A 12,189-nucleotide genomic window follows, 5' to 3' on the forward strand; every position below is an offset into this window, starting at 1 on the left:
AATCTAGATTGGCACTGACTCCCACCCCTTCATGGAGACTATTTGTCAAACCCCCTGGCATTTTGATAAATGGTTCTGTTATCTACAAACTTCATACATCCCGAGTATTGATCAAATTTCTATAGGTTTTCATATATATATCGATATATTGATATATATGCACTTACATTTACCCTAACCCTAAAATTCCCCGAAACCTATTCATAAACTTAACACTATGCATAACCCTAACCTACTAATAGAGAAAACTAGATATATTTATGCAAATATTCATATATGTTTTGACATGTATATATTCACATATAAACACATTCATATATTCATATATATTTATTAATACAATCATATTCTGTATTTAAACCAAGCCATAAAAATTCACCCAACCCTAAACCTATCCACATATGTAACCATATATATTTGAATAGGTTTTCACATATGTTCACATATATTCATATGTATACACATACATATTGGTATATATGTTTATAACTGGTGCCTAATCCTACTATGCCTAAACTTAACATTACCCATAAACCTAAACATACTTATATATAACACCATATATAGCTATATAAATATGCTTATATATTTTGACATTTATTTTCATACATTGACATATATATTAATATATACTCATTTATATACTCATACTCTATCTTTAAATCAAACCATAACCATACACCTAATCCTAATCTATTCATATGTGAAACATTACAGATTTATATGTTTTCATATATATTTTTACATATATATTCACCCTAACTCTACTCCTAAACTTAGTTTTAACCCTAAAAATACTCCTAATCTTAAAATAATTCATATATAAACCATATATATTTATATGAATATACATATTTATTTTAACATATGTGTTTATATATTCACATATATATTTGTATATATTCATTTATGTATAAATACCCTGTTTTTAAAGCAAACCATAACCATATACCTAATCCTAAACATATCCATATATAAAACTATATACAATGTACAATTATGAACTTTTTCACAAAAAAGGAGACATACATTACAGAACAGAAATGTCTTATACAATGTGCTAGAATTTATCATAAACCATTATGTGGTGGTTTAGTCAACTTTTTCACTACTGTGACTAAAATACCCAACCAGAACAACTTTAGAAGAGGAACAGTTTATTTGGTAGCTCACAGTTTCAGTGGTCTTTGTCCATAGACAGCCAACTCTATTTCTCAAGGCTCAAGGTGAGACTGAACATCATGAAGAGTGTGGCAGATGGAAGTAGCTCACAGGATAATTAGGAAGCAGAGAGAGACTCCACTCACCAGATACAAATATATTCCTCATAGCCACGTCCCCAGTGAACCACTTCCTCCAGCCACACCCCATCCTCTGCCAGTCACCATTCAGTTAATCCCATCAGGGATTGATTTACTGATTAGTAAAGGCTATAACCCCATCATTTCTCCTCTAAACCTTCTTGCACTGTCTTACATGTGAGCTTTTGGAGGGCACCTAAACCATAACATATGGTTACGTTACACAAAATTCTGTGATGACTTGAACAACGATTATTTTTCTAAATGCCTAAAGAAATAAAAGGACTGGAAATTTTTAGGAGAATAAACAGAGACTCATTGCATGTGTTTGGAGCTTTATGGATTTATCTTTTTATTTTTTTTCAAATTTCCTTCACCTAAAATTTGAATACTAATATTTTGATCACAGTTTTTATGACAAATATGAATTTAGGCAAAAATTGCTTAATGGGACTCATTTTATCCACCAATAAAGAAATGATTGGACCAGAAATCTTAAGACTCTCTTGAAACTGTAGATATGTAAGATTCTCAAAAAAAAAAAAATAGACATTTTCTTATAAAGAATGAAAAACTTCCTATATAAAAGATTTCCCAGTTGTCATTCTGAGATGATAAACACATTGAAGTATGAAGAGATGACAGGGTCTCCCAAATCATATGCATAGTCCACTGCAGAATCAGGAACTTAACCCTACCACCTCTAGAAAAACAGCACTTCCTCCCCTTGCCAAATATTAAAATGCCCTACGTGCCACCTAATGGTACTGTTTGACCTTGGCTAATGCCACCTCTTGACTCACATTGCATTGGCCTGTTAGCTTCAAACAAACTGCTCAAGGTTAATTGTGCAATGATTCGGTGACATTTACCTAACAATCAAAATATTATGAGGCTACAGTTCAGGAAATAATACAGATGTCAGACACTTGGTATAGCTATTCAGCAAAAATAAAAAATTTACAGCTGTGTTGTCTTGTCTACCCTGTATGAAATCTTTATCCCCGATAACTGCTGTCATCACATTAATGTCATTCAATCTTATTTTACAAGTTGGCGGTAGTTTCCCTTCTCCCTCAGTAAAGTCTTGCCTAATCACGCCCTTTTGTCAGAAGGGCTACCTATGTAAAGTCACCAGAAGCCCTTTTACAGGTGGCACGGAGCTGCTGCCTTCCTTTTAAAAAGAGAAAGAGGATATCAGTTTTACTTGGTATATACTTCAGAGCTCAGGTTAGTAGACAGATTTTATAATGAATTTCTTACAAGAAACTATTTTAAAAAGGTGTTTTGATGAACTCTGTGTCTAAGGTGCCAGACAAACCAGTGAAAAACAGACTTGTTTTTCAGAAAGAAATTGAACTGGTCATTATTTTTCTGCCTTCTTCTCTCTGCACAAATATTCCCTTATTAAATAATCTTTCTCTAAGGGAGATCTGAAAAGATCAAACACTTATATTTTACTTCACTCCAAGAATAAACAAGCCTGTTGCCGGTCTAGTGTTAAGAACCATGTTCTTCACCATCTGCAGGACAAGGAGGCCACTGTAAGCTGAGTTTTGAAAGGCTTTCTTCAGGTTCTTCATGGGTGAAGACATGAGTCACATAGAGCAGGCCAGCCATTATAGGAGCTTCCCTGAACTAATCACCTATCAAGCAAAAACCTTTAGGAATCAACTACCTCATCCTGAAGGAATGTACAAATGCAGTTTTCTAACCTGGACAGAAATAAAGTCCTTAACTTTATTTTTACCATTTGATAAAACAACAGTGGCTTGCGTATTATACATCCTCGATAAATAGTTGTAGGTGCATTGACTGGAGAATGTTTATTTATTCAATACCTACTATTCTTCTGGAACCAGAGAAAATAATTTTAAAAGATAAGACTTAGTCTGGGACTTCAAGAAATTTACAATACTGCTGGAGAGAGCAGTGACATATTTACTATAATTGAAAATCAATATTAGAAAAAAATATACACTTCAAAAGACTGGTAGACTTTAAATTCTTTGTAGAATTTGGAAAAGAGCAGTCTCCTCCCAAAGACATTCAACTTGATTCAACTGATCCTTCCTTCAAATTGACAAGCTGGATGACCTTGGTCACGTGATTTATCTTCTCTAGCTTTAGCTCCCACATGAGTAACACGGTGTGATAACAACAGTGTTTAACATACAAGGTTAAGAGAATGGAACTTGTGAATATAAGCAAAGCACTTGGAATAATACCTGGCACATAAAGTGTTTAATGTGTTTTTTATTATTATCATTTCATAAGTATCATCTACAAGGCTCTGAAACAACCTTGCAGCAAATAAATCCATTTAATATTATTTAACTCAGGTTCTCTCTCATTAATTTTTTTTTTTTACTTACTGCAACTTGCCTTTGGGAAATGACATTCTTCCATTTTTGTCTGACTCTTCACATAGAAAATGAGGATTAGTGGAGAACAAGTAGACCATGTTCAATGTCAATAGGAGAGCCCATCCTGTAATGTATGAGAAATCTCAAGTTTCCCCTCAAGTGTCAGCCCAAAAAAACCGTTCCTGCCCCTTTTTATTAAATTTCACCAAAAACAGTGGACACGCCCTATCAAGCATTAGTTATCTCTGCTATCATTTAATAGAAGGGGGGAAAACACATTAGCTCCTATCTTCTCATTACCTTGAAAGATACCATTTCTATGCACATTTGTGAATAGTGAATAAATCTTGCTAGAAGATATCAAGGAGAACATTCTTCCCAGTGCCATTCTCTCAGTAGTAAAAAGGGCACATATTTCTATGCTTCAAGGACAAGATCTGACTTATTTAGAATCCAGGGCAACATTAAATCCAAATTTACTCTCTTAATATTAATAACTGTGTGAAATTGCTTTTGTAGGACTTGGACTTACCGCCCCACCCCCACCTGCTCTTGTGGTGCCTGTTTCATAAAAAGTAATAAGTGCTGTCCTTGGGCTGGGGATGTGGCTCAAGCGGTAGCGCGCTCGCCTGGCATGCGTGCAGCCCGGGTTCGATCATCAGCACCACATACCAACAAAGATGTTGTGTCCGCCGAGAACTAAAAAATAAATATTAAAAATTCTCTCTCTCTCTCTCTCTCTCTCTCTCTCTCTCTCTCTCTCTCTCTCTCTCTCTCTCCTCTCTCACTCTCTCTTTAAAATAAAAATAAAAATAAGTGCTGTCCTTAACAACAACAACAAAAAGTGTCCTAGGTAACCCCCAGAAGATTCACAAGACTGGTCCTGACGCTTCTGTGTAACTAAGGTCACCCTGATACCCAAGAGGCCAGCCACTGATTACTAGTGTGGGGCAATTAGGCATTCCCCTTTTGGGGACTACTTTGTTACTTGGAGAAGGTGGTTGAGAAAACTGAATAATTTTCTTTTATCAGAAAACCCATGAAATATACAATAAGAAATTTGAATTTATTGAAACTATTAAAATCACTTTGGATAAGTGCATTTAAATCTAAATTTTATAGTAAATAAGCAAGCAAGGAATATTACAAATCAATCCAGAAACTATCTGCTTAATAAATTATCAATATTCTTCAAAAGCAAAGATGCCCTAAACTTAATGTTGATGGTTGACCAAATTTAAAATCAAGGATGGAACTAATGTATTATTTTTCTATTTAAGTTGTAATAAATTTCCAAGAATTTGACAGCTTAAGACAATAGTACACACTTCTTATCTTTCATTTCTATAAGTTAGAAGTCTGACATACATCTCATTGGGCAAAACTTGAAGTGTCAGCAGGGTTGCATTTCTTAATAGAGGCTCAAGGGAAGAACCCGCATCCAGTCTCATTCAGGTTGTTGACTGGATTGAGTTTCTTTCCTTTGAAGACTCAGGACACCATTTTCTTGCTGGCTGTCACTCACCGGGGGCCTTCTCTCCAGACCTTTCGCAAGCTCCTCTACAACTCAAAATGAGCAACAGAACATCAAATCCTTCCCATGCTGGAGTCTGGCCTCCTTTGCCTCTCTCTCACTTCAAACAGAGAAGAGTTTTTGCTTTCAGGGACTCATGATTAGATTAGACCAACACAGATAATCCAGGATAATCTTCCGATTTTAACAGATGTTGCCTTAATTAAATCTATAAAGTAGCATGTTTATAGGTTATGGAAATTGGAATACGGACATCTTAGGGAGAACAGGGCAAGGGTCATTCATTCCACAGAAAATAGTGTTACTTTAAAGGTAGATTGCTTTGCTCTTCAAACACACACACACACACACACACACACACACACACACACACACAATGTCAGCCTACAGGGAAAATGTACAGTTTTGCTGATTTAGAGATCAATTTTCTTTATTTGCTTAGACTCAGTATCAATGAAAAAGGTGAGACTCTGTTAGCCTCCCTTAATTAGCAGTTTTCTAATAACCCAGGCTGCCCCGACTCATAACAATTTTAGTAGATGTATATTTTAGGTGGGTAGCCTTTAGCTGCAGAAAGTAATCTGCAGAAGGTAATCTCTATTTCTATCTTCATTAACTCTACCAGGAATCCTCCTATTCTAAGTTACTGAACTCCACCAAAATGCAGATTCTTCTTCAAAGTCAGTAACATTCACATTCATCCCAGGCCTTCCTTCACTACTAGGAAGACAGTGTGTAATGATAAGTCTTGTTCTATCTTGCTCACCATGAATCACTAGTGCCAGGCAGAGTGTTTGGTCCAAATAGGTGTCCAATGAAATTTTATTGGGAAAAAGAATGACTGAATGAACACAACACTTTGAAGAAGAATTTGGATAGAATCAGTAAAAGTAAATTGCAAATTCAAATGGGAACTCATTTCATACAACAAATGAGCACCAAAAGATTTCAGTCAGAATCACAAATCAATTAAAGGTATGCATATAAACTTGTTTGGATAAAATATGCATTGCTGACATTTTAAACTTTTATTTCTACATCTACTCTGAGGTTATACCTATTCCACAATAACCAAGTACAAGTCAGAGTTTAAGTTTTACCAACTTAAACCTAAATGTTTAGGTTTTACTAACTAAAATATGCAATTACCTGAATAGTCATCAAATATTACATTTTTATTGTACTATGGAGACATAAAGACATATGAAAAGGTCAGATTCAACTCCACTAAAAATGTATTGTGTCGCAGGTCCCCAAAGACCATCCCTGGGTTTAGTGAATCATTAGGAGAAGCCACAGGACTCAGTGTAGAGTCGTGCTCATGACTGCGATCTATTACAGTCGGGATATAAAGCAAAATCAGAGAGAACGTATGTGGCACCAAGTCCAGAGGAAACAAGTTTTCAAACATCCTTTCCCAACAGTCACACAGGGTGTGACAAATTCCTCTCATTTACTTGTGACAACACCAGTAAAATAGTGTCTACTAGGAAAGCTCATTGGACACAGTGCCCAGGGTTTTAAATGGGGCTGGTTATCTAGGCACCCACTGCTGAACATGTACCAAAGTGCCAGACTCCCAGAGGAAAGCAGGTGTTCAACATTAACCACAGTTGTGTAGTTCGGGCAGAGTCACTAACAGTCAGGATGACAGGACCCTCCCAAAGTCCAGATTTACAGAAGCCAACTCCAGATCTATGGGGACTGACCCAGACCTGTCAAAGGATGGTTGTCAGGCCTGCTGCGGTAACTCTTCTGCAGTACACTAGCTTTCCATGAATGTTGGGATTCTTGGCCCTCACGTACTGGACAATGCATGTTTTATTTCCCCATTGTTCCTCAACCTCTGAGTCCTACATATATTTTGAGAATGATAGCTGATGCTGAAAAATAAGCAGGAAATCATCCAAACAGAAATCTTTATGACAAAATTGGTTAGCATTAAAACACTGATAAATTTTACATTGACTTATGGAAATAAATTTGTTTTACATCAAGAAAGATGAATGTTATAATGACATTAATAGGTAGTTCTGAAATATGTACCAATTTAAATTTAATGCAAATGTTTTGTTTAAAGTGATATATTTGATGCTAGATGTTTGAGGAAACATTTAAGAAAATAAATACATTTTAAACATAAATGTATAAATAAGAGCGTTTGTGTAGAAAAAAAAGCAAAGTTAAAAATGTTGAACAGACAACTCACCTTAAATACACTCAATTAAAAGCAAATATAAAAATTTTAAAAATATATTTAATTACACTGATACGATTTACTTTTTGCGTACACTTGGTATTTAATGTTAGCATATGATCTACATATTTTATTACTATTTTACTCCCTACACCTTCTTTTACAAATCTGTTTATTTGTATCAAAATCACAAAATCAGAATCTATCACTCATAAAATCCTGGGCAGCATTTACCTTTGTACTAGCTATGAAAAATAAAAATTTTTTTAAAAAGTAAATTGATATCATTAGCAAGATAAAGATGAGTATTTGCCCATTTAACAAAGCATTATTTTTATTAATTTCTTCAGTGAACACAAAGTGAAAATACTGTAAGTCAGGAACTGTGCTTAGAACTAGAGAAAAATACTGAGTAAAATATAGACATTTCTCTCAAAGAACTAATCACTAATTAAGGGAATGGGCTCCTGAATAAATAAGTTTCATAATTATGACAGTGCTTGAACAGAGGTGGTGGTGTGCCACTGAGATAACTTGGAGGGAAGAGAGGGCCTTCAGAACCAAGCAAGGCCACGCTTGGTAAAAGAGGGTCAGAGTCCAGTCTTTGATAAGAAGCTTGTTGGGGAGACAGAGGAAGAAGCAGTGTGCCCACCAAGGTCTTCACACCTTGCTCAACTTCCAGAGGTCAGGGCTGTCTTTCTGCTCTTATTCCCTTCCCAGTACCAGGAGTCTAGATCTAGTTTCCACTTCCCTCCCAGCCTCACTGCTGGTACAGAGATGGGCTGGTTATCTAGGCACCCACTGCTTACCATGTACCAAAGTGCCAGGCTCCCAGAGGAAAGACGGGACTGTCTGTGCATCTAGCAGAGCCTTTCTACTTCCTCTTGAGTTCTCCAATTTTTCTCCTCTGGTTATGTCCTCTCTCTACTGCACCATGAATTTCTCCCTCTCCACTGAATTACACCATAGGAACTCAGAGATGCTTCCATGTCTTCCATCTTTAAAAAGTTTACTTGAGGCTACCCATCTTTCCCCTTCAACTACTGTTTTATTTTTAACTTACTTTTATAGCAAAACCTTACAAAAGCAGGCATAGATTTATTGTCTTCATTTCCATATCTCTTGTTGCTGTTTTTCATTTTAATTAGATTTTTCAAAGTGAAAACTCTAGAAACTACTGCATCAGCAACTACATGGACCTACTTCCTAGACTTGAAATTATTTCACTATTTTTCTATATTAAAAATATTCTATTTTTAATATAGAAATTTTAATATTCTATTTCCAACCCCCTTCCCATTTCCAAACTTTTCTCCCCAAGGTAACCAATATTCTAAAGGAGGTGCAGTTCTTCCACCGTGTATATCTTCATAAATTTACCCCATCTACAGCTCTTCTAAGTGACTGTTGTCCTGTAGTCATTAGTATGAAGTGTAGACTCTGTGTGAATGTTATTCAAAGGATGACATATGTCCTTGATAGATTGATTTTCTCACTATGTATTGTTTACAAGATTTAGCATGTTAAATACCATTTAATTAGCTTTATTGTATAGTAATTAATCTGCTATCTATTTCTAGACCAGAAACTCTGTTACATATTTTGTTAGCCAATTGACATGTGGATTTGAAACTATAAATCTATACTTTGTTTAAAATCTTTCATGAGTTAATCTTTCCATTAAGTTGTCTGCAGTATTACCCATTAATTAATTCCTATTAACTAGTGGAATTTTTCATGCACATTACTCTTACTCAGAGAAGCTGCTGTGTTAGCCAGTATGTCATAATGATAATACTATAACACCATTTATCTAGTTCTATTGAATGTTAGGCCTGAAACTATATACTTTACATGTATTATTTCACTCTATCTTCATAATAATTATCATGGGTTCTTTTAAATCTTCATTTTCCAGAGGCCTAACAGTTAAAATCACTTGCCTAAGGTCACAACAGGTAAATGTCAGAACTGGAATTTCAGTGAAAATCCTTTAGACTACTAATCCCAGAGATTAAACATTGTATTTCATAGTATTTTAATATGCGTGCAAAGAACTGGGGGGAGCAGTAATAGATATTGAGCCTGATGTTCTTTACCTCTGAGCTACAACCCCAGCTCTTTTATTCTTTGCCTTTTTTCTTTTTTCTTTTTTTAACCAGAGTCTTGCTATGTTGCTGAGGGCTTCACTACTTTCTTAGGCTGACCTCATACTTGGGATCCTTCTGCCTCAGCCTCCCAAGTCACTGGGATTACAGTTGTGCACCAGTACTCCTTGCTGAATTCAAAAATTTTTTATCTGTAAAGAGATATCAAACCCTCCATACTGTAACATTATTTGTGTAAACACATTGCTGGCAAGTATAGATGACCAGTAAATATTAGATGGATAAATAAACTTTTTAATATTTTTGTCCCTTGTGGCCTTATTCAGATTAATTCATTCATGTTTTTATAAGACATAGTCAAGCTGAATGGGAAAATGAGAAAGGACTTAAAATTCTAGTCTGTTGAATTTGTTTCATATTCCTTTCAAGAGGTGAAAAAAGTGGAAGAAAAGGGATAAATAGGTACCATTGCACCCATTTTGCCACATTCGTGCTAGTACATTATGTAGTTTTCACCCCAGAAGCAGGATCAGTCACCATTACTTCAAAGAAAGAAACTGAAATGGGAAATCAGAGATGAGACTATTCCCATCTGGGGTGACTGCCTGGCTCTTTAAACTGAATGGAGATCCTTTTATACAGATAGTCCCCAACGCTCTTCTTACAAAAAGAAGGATATGAATCTCTATTAGAAAAGTCATCCTTGTTCCTTCCTCGATGGCAAGAGTGAATTTTCTGGATATTTCATTTCAAAACCTGTGATCAATTTTGTTTAAACTTACTGCTCACAAATACACCCAAATGCATTGCATTTACTGCTCTGAGACAAGAATATTGTTGTTACAGAACTGTTGTCTCTAACAAAATCGACATTTTTTCCCCTGATAATTAATAGCTTTAGGCACAAGAAACAATAAAGAGTAATGTAATTTCTGAACCTTGGCAAGCAGCTGTTTCGATGGAGCATGATGAAGGAAAAACTAAGAGCTAGACTTATTCAGAGGAGACCTATAACAATGAGCTACTGTACCCTCTGAGGAGAGTCCAAAGGCAAAAAGGTCACCATCAACCAACTCTCCTCTTACTGGGCAAAGGAAGAAAATGTGAGTGGTGTACAGTTCTAGCAATAAAGAATGAGAACTGAAAAAATGAAACCTGCCTTGGTCCATTTTGCCTGACATAACAAAATACCATAAATTGGTTGGCTTATAAACAACAAAAATGTATTTCTCACAGTTCAGGAGGCTGGGAAGTCAAAAGCCAAGATGCAGCTGATTTTGTGTCTGGTAAGGGCCCATGTCCTATTGTAAAAGCACAGTCTTCACCAAACCTCACAGGAGAAGGATCGAGGGGAGGGTTCTCTCTATGGCTTCTTTCATAAGCACGCTTTCATGGGCTGAATGTTTGTCCTCCTCAAATCCATGTTGAAATTTAATTGTCATCATCATAATATTAAGAAGTGGGACCTTTAGGGGTGATAAGGCCATGAGGGTGGCACTCTCACTAATGCCAGTACAAAAAGGCAAGTTTGCCTCGTCACCTCTCTCTTTGACCTTCTGTCTTTCACCACATGAAGACTAAACTACACCCCCCCCACCCCGAAGAACATATAGCATTCAAGGTACCATTTTGGAATCAGATCACCAGCCCTAGGTTTAATCCCCGATACCAAAAATAGGGGGGAAAAACTGCTAACAGAGTGTCAATATTTCCTGTTGCCCAACCACATGAATACAATAGTGTTGATGTCAACATGTAATTCCACTTATTTCACAGAGAAATTCAACCTTCTACATTTGCTATTCCATATTGTTAAATACTGACTTGAGATCTTGATTACAAGAACACATCAAGGAAAGCATGATCCCATCAATTTTGCCTTTTTATAATCTCCCTTTGCATTACAGGAAACTTACTGTGAATATTAGGACCTCTATTTGTTGTCTAGTGGTATGTTTTTAAAGTACTACAAAAATAACAGTTTAAAGCAACAAAAATTATTAGGTCACATTTCGGTATGTCAGAAATCCAGCACAATATGGCTGAATTCTCTGAATTCTCACTTCAGGCTGCGTTCTTTTCTGGAGACTCAAGATGAATTCACTTCTAAGCTCATTCAAGTAGTTGACAGAATTCAGTCCTTTGCAGTTTTAGAACTGATGTTCCTGTTTCCTCGCTGGCAGGTGTGAGCCACTTTCAACTTCCAGAGGCTGTGCACATTCCTCTTCTGTGGCCCTTTCTGTCTTCAAAGCCAGCACAAGGGGATCAAGTCCTTCTTGGACTTCAAATCTACCTGACTTCTTTTAAAGGGCCTGTGTGATTGGATCAGGTCTACCAGATGACATCCCTACTTTGCAGTCAAATGATTTGGGGTTATAATTTTATCTGCAAAATCTCTCCACTGGAGCACCTAGAATAGTGTTTGATTGAATGGCCAGAGGATGGAAATTGGAGGTGGAGGAAGGTTCAGGGGACAGAAGGAGCATCTTTAGAATCTCACTTACCAAAGTCCTCTTTGTAATTTTCAGAAGCTAACCTTCCTGGAGACAAAATGCTGTTCTGTAGAATCTGGCCACATTTACTAGAATATGTTTTCAGACTTCTTACAAAGGAGAGTTATGGGCAAGGTCAGCAATTGCCCCACCCCATTATTCCAGCCCCTACTGGTATTTCTTTACCTCTA

The sequence above is a fragment of the Urocitellus parryii genome, chromosome 5, assembly GCF_045843805.1.
Source record: "Urocitellus parryii isolate mUroPar1 chromosome 5, mUroPar1.hap1, whole genome shotgun sequence".
In the NCBI taxonomy this organism is placed as follows: Eukaryota; Metazoa; Chordata; class Mammalia; order Rodentia; family Sciuridae; genus Urocitellus; species Urocitellus parryii.